Here is a 6,192-nt window from a genome sequence, read left to right on the forward strand (position 1 = left end):
CCTGAATTCCCTAGAAGGCACCAACCGTGCCACTCTTTTCCTTGTGGATTTCAATCGTTGGAAGGGGGGCAAGTCCGATAAAGAGGCAACTTGAGAGAGCTTTAAATAACACAAACCTCAAAGTTCTCAATGATGCACCCACCACTGACAAAAACCACATCTTAGATTGGGTGTGTACCAGAAACCTAACTGCCCAGATCGATCCAACACCGCCATGCATTTGGTCCGATCATCATACTATCGATCTAAATATTCAGCTTCCGATTGTGCATACTAAATAAACTCAGACAAATGGGTTATCAGTAGGAACCTTAAGAAGTTAGACCATATTGATCTCTCGTCTTGCCTCAATCTATTTATGAACGAAACCTCTAACACCGACTCAGCTGAACACCTTGCGAACCAATATCAAAAAAGGTTAAGCATTTTGCTTGATAAGGTTGCACCTCTTGAAGGCAGACTTGTCGGAAACAATCCTGGTCACCAAAAATGGTTCAGTCTTGAACTGGGTGCACTAAAGAAAGAGAAGTGTAGTCTACAATCCATCTGGTTAAAACACCAATCAAAAGAAAATAAAGATGCCTGGAAACAGGCCAACAAAACCTATAAAAACAAAGTGGTGGAGAGTAAGAGGAATTTCTAGAATTTAGAAATCGAACAGGGCGCCAATAGCTCCAGAAAACTTTTCGAAACTCTAAAACTACTGGAGAAATGAAACGCCCTCCAAATTCCTTTTCTGCCCACTCCCTGAGATACACCGACAGTGCAGGCTGCCTTTGCGGAGAAAATCATCAAGGCAAGAAAGAAAATTAAATTGTGGACAAAATACAGTCCAGGGCCAATATTCTTAACACCTCCTTATATAAAGATAACAAACTGCCAAGCCAGCCCTCCTTCTCACTTTGTGAAAATGATACATGCAATATGGAAAATATCCCTAAGTCCGTGAGACCCACAGCATATTCAGAAAACATTATTCCATCAGAAATCTTTCTGAAACATAAGGAAGTCACTGCTCCTTTTCTTACTAGGTTCGTAAATGCTTCCTTCAGGGAAGGAAGGGTACCCAAGTCTATTAAAACAGTTGCAGTCACACCACTGCCGAAAAAACACAATTTAGACCCTAAAGACCCCAATAACCTCAGGCCAATCACCAACTGCAACTTCCTTCTTAATGTCTTGTATTAAGAAGCATACATGCAGTTCCAGTGCTTCGTTGAAGCTAATAGCATTCTACATCTCAACATATCAGGTTTTCGACCCAACTATTGCAATGAAACTGCCTTAGTGGACACATGCTACAAATTACAGAAGAGGGAAAAGTGGGTATCATGGCCCTGCTGGATTTATCCGCGGCTTTTGATCTGGTGGACCATGGCATTCGTAAACAAATACTAGGCCATCTGGGCCACTGCTCAGACAAAGAAGTGGATGGGTTCCTCTCATTTCTATCCAGTCGTGAGTCAAGAACACAATGGGGGCAGGCCCACTCACCTACAGCGCCGATCTGGTGCGGCGTCCCGCAGGGGGTAAGCTTGTCTCCTCTACTTTTTAATCTGTATATCAGGCCCCTCTGCTCCCTCCTAGACAGCTTGGGTGTTTTTTTACCAACTATGCTGACGACACCCAGCTAGTCATAGAAACTACAGGAGTTTATGCTACCGACTCCGCAGCCCTCTAAACCATATATCACATAATTGAAGATTGGATGTCATCCAACTTTTTATGCATTAAAGGCAATAAGACAGAGTTGATGATCTTTGGCTCAACTGCTGCACTGGCCAAAGTATAGGCACAAGCTGCATCCCGGATCTTAGTAAGGAGAAGACTCTGGGTGTTCATTTGGAGGCCTCCCTTAACTCTGATGCATATGCCAATCAGATGATAAAAAGCTGCAACTACTCTCTCCATCTATTGCCCAAGCCACTGTCTTATCTAGGTTGGATTATTGCAACTCTTTGCTGATAGGTGCCTCAACCAACAATGTAAGGAAATGTCAGGTACTCCAAAACAATGCAGTACGCATTGTCAATAAATTCACAAGACAAGAGCACATTTCATCACACAGAATGAACCTACACTGGCTACCCATACAAGAACGCAGTGCTTTCAAAGTGGGGTCCATCGTCCACAAATGTGTACATGGAGTGGAGCCGCGCCACCTTAGCTGAAAAACATGATACCACAGTACTGTCCCACCAGAGCATTACTGTCGGCAGACAAATGGCAGATCAGATGCCCAGAATACAAATGGGAAAACGGCATGGGAAGATGCTTCCCAGAAAAAACAGCTACATTTCGCAACTCCCGTCCTTCCACAGCCACAAGGGATAACAATCCAATAACTTTCAGGAAAGCCCTAAAAACTTTGCTTTTGAAGAAATCACACTTTTCCTCGGCTAATTCCTATTGCTCGCTATCCGGTCTTCGATGGTTTCGTCTCTTGCGTATGTGTTGCCCCCCATACCCCCCCGATGCCTGTGGGCTTTCGGCGCATTATAAATAAGTAAATAAATAATAAATAAATGTGCCTCCAGAAATCAAGTCCAGTGTGCTATGCAGCTTGCACAGTGTCCTCAGGGATATAGCGACCAGCTTGCTTTGCAGATTACACTGTGCCGTCAGTGCCTGGAGCACACCGCTTTGTATGTTTTCGAGGATATAGCACCCAGCTCACTCTGCCAACACGTAATTTAGCACATGCTATTCCTCCAGTGACTCAGCATGCAGCTCCCTCTTTGCTCCAGACCTCCCCAATGCCTAATATTCTATGTGCTTTTGTTAACTGGGATTACCTGGAGCTGTTGGTTCCCTATCGCTCCTGGGGTGTCTGTAAGCCATTTTGAATTCAGATGGACCTCCCGCTCTTTCTCTAGCCCCCATGGAGCTCTGCTCTGCAGTATGAGAGCTTTGTGTCAGAGCTATCAAAACTGCTCCCCATTTCCTTTAGACTGCAGGAGCGTGGGGCTTGATCCCAAGCTTCGACGTGGACTGCTCTGTTTCCTGTTATGCCAGACTCTCGTACAGGCTCCATGCTGGTGCTGGAAGCGGAAGCATGAGCCACGTATTTACATGCCTATGGTATGATGCGTCAAAAGAGGCACCCAAAGCGATGATGTAGCCTTTTGCTGGGACCATGCCCTCGTATCCAAGCAGAGGGTAGGGACCTGCACCAGTGGAGAAACTTTGCTGAAAATGTTGGGGGGACATGGCCTCTGAAGAAAAGGTGTCCCATTCAAATGAATGGGGACAAAATAGTGTGCAATGAAAGTTGGGGGGGACAAACACCCTCGTCCCCCTAAAATTACGCCCATGACCTGCACATTCTTATCACACCCTCCTTTTAGCTAACAGGTCACTGTTGCCAGTCCACAGCACCTCCACACCCCTCATGGATAAAGGCTGGGAGCTGACGGCATTGTAATTGGTATGTTAAGGGCATTGGGCACCTGAAAAACTTGGCAGGGCATAGCTCTCTCTGTAAGAGTCTTCTGGAGAGAAAGTAGGTAGCGCCGTGCACCTCAGAACACTGTATATACAGCACTGACCAATGGGCCGGCTCTGAGATCCGGCATCACATGTCTGACCGGATCTTGGGACCGGGCCTGCCTCAGCCCTGACGGGGATATACCGAGTCCCCAGTTGGATCTTGGGACCGGGCCTGCCTCAGCCCTGACAGGGATATACCGAGCCCCCAGTTGGATCTTGGGACCGGGCCTGCCTCAGCCCTGACGTGGCTATACCGAGCCCCCAGCTGGATCTTGGGACCGGGCCTGCCTCAGCCCTGACGGGGCTATACCGAGCCCCCAGCTGGATCTCGGGACCGGGCCTGCCTCAGCCCTGACGGGGCTATACCGAGCCCCCAGTTGGATCTCGGGACCGGGCCTGCCTCAGCCCTGACGGGTCTATACCAAGCCCCCAGTTGGATCTCGGGACCGGGCCTGCCTCAGCCCTGACGGGGCTATACCGAGCCACCAGCTGGATCTCGGGACCTGGCATGCCTCAGCCCTGATGGGGCTATACCGAGCCCGCAGTTGGATCTTGGGACCGGGCCTGCCTCAGCCCTGATGGGGCTATACCGAGCCCGCAGTTTGCTGAGGGAAGCCAGGGGCTCGGTGATCTAATCTGCTCTGTCCTCCTTTTCCGAGCGGTCATTCGCCCATCTGCAGCGCCTGTAGGCCCAGCCCGTTTTCTTTCTTCTGGCCTGAAAGGGACACCACAGGAAGCAATGGGCTATGAATATAACTAGGAGGGGCATCACTGTTGAAAGCAGGCTTTCTACATGCAGGGCACACCATTGTTTTCCAAATGTGCATGTCACACTTCCATAGAAAAACAAAAGTAATCTCCAAACTGAAAAAATGCTGCTTGCATTCTCTAGTTTTCTTTGAAATGTTTTTTTTGTTGGACTACCACACATATTCTGTAATTTGTGTGCCCTTTAGTGTTTTATCACACGTTTTATTTATAAAGATGTTATATGCTTGTCAAACTGGTTAATCACAAATAAATGCTTCTGTTGTGCTGACAGGAGTTTTTAGGAAATTGAACTGCGAGTTCATGGGTGTCAACTTTTCACTACAGGGGCAGAAATACCCCCACCTGCGCCTTGAATATAAGCAAGCGACAAGGCCAACCCATCCCCTGGACAAACACATTTCATAGCACTTGTTTTTTTTATAAGGAATTGTAAAAAGTCATACGATTAACAACCAGTTTTGAATACATAACATCTCAGCAACGGTCTCTCAACCTGCTGAGCTACCCTGGTAGCCTTCTACTGTAGAGCTTATCTATGGACCCCTTAATGTACTAAAAAGCACTGCATTACCGCCAGTGTTTAGAGTGCACCACTGGCATGGAAGTGCTTTAAAGTGGAACTGATGTACATTGTGGAGTTTGGAAAGAAGCAGCATGAACGAAATTGCACCATTTTTTAAAAATATTATTTTGAACATTTCCTTTGAGTGGAATCCAACTGCCAGCCCCACCTCCTCGGAACTCCGCCCCCTTGGCACTTCGCTCCTACCTCCAAACTCCACCCCCATCGCGGCCTTTGCGGGGACCCCCCTTTCAATGTTTTCCATTTCCACCACTGTGTATATATTAAATAAATGCAGGGTGTGTTAAGTCAAAATCAAGTTTTAGCAAACTCTCTGCCGCAAATTCAGTTTGAACTTTTATAGACAATTATGAGGTTTTCTTTCTTCTCAAAGATAGGAATTAATTATTAATTTTTAACACCTGTTGCTTAAATACAGGGCGGCGGAAAACAGTGGGTTGTATTTCAGTCCTTGAGGCCAGCAGCTCCAAAGTGCAACTAAATCATGAGAACCATTTTCCACACTCATGTATCACACACGGTTTCAGAGATAGTTTGCAACCAAGTTATCACATATTGGACAAAAGCTAAGGCGGTGATAAAACCCGGCTGTTCATTTCGTTTGTTTGACTTGTGCATGCACATGTGGAAAAAAAAATGTTGCTGCTCGTTTCACTGTGCCAACCCGATTTGTTTGCCACTTGTCCGTTATGAAGGCAAATGTATGGGCACTGTAATAAAGCTGCTTCTGGAACACTCCTTCACATAAGCTTTATTGTTAGTCTTTTTAAGATGGTACAGAGCGAACCACTGGGTCCTATCACCCAGGCTGACTTGTCCCAACTGACTAAAGCTGGAACCTTAACAAACACTACCTCCCAATCATTCCACTGTGACACATCAACATTCTCCCAGCTCATGCATACACAGCAAGCACGATACAACAGGCACAGTCAGCATACACATGTTTTTTTTTTGTTATTCTGGCACATGAAAATGGGGTTGGGAAATACTCATGTGCACTGCTGGTAACTTGCATGGATTGTATTTTTATGATGTTCCCTACAAAGTCGATTGTAAACTGTGTGGCTTATAACCCCATTTTTCACAGAAGGTGAAATGTGGGGTAAAGTTCCCCTTTCCTTTTTTACGGAAATCTCTCGTCAACAGTCCTTGATTGGTCCGAGCTCCCCCGCTACGCATGGTCACGCTGCTGTATATTCATGGACAACATGTACGCCCCTCCAATTAAAAAAATGCACTGGCTACCACTGGGGTCTGTCCGAAAATCGCATGATGACCTTACAGGGGGGGTATGCCCATGGGAGCAAGATGACCACTGCCCATTTAACGCTAGATGGCGCTCTTTC

This window comes from Ambystoma mexicanum, chromosome 6q (genome assembly GCF_040938575.1).
Source record: "Ambystoma mexicanum isolate Mex_15411 chromosome 6q, UKY_AmexF1_1, whole genome shotgun sequence".
Taxonomy (NCBI): Eukaryota; Metazoa; Chordata; class Amphibia; order Caudata; family Ambystomatidae; genus Ambystoma; species Ambystoma mexicanum.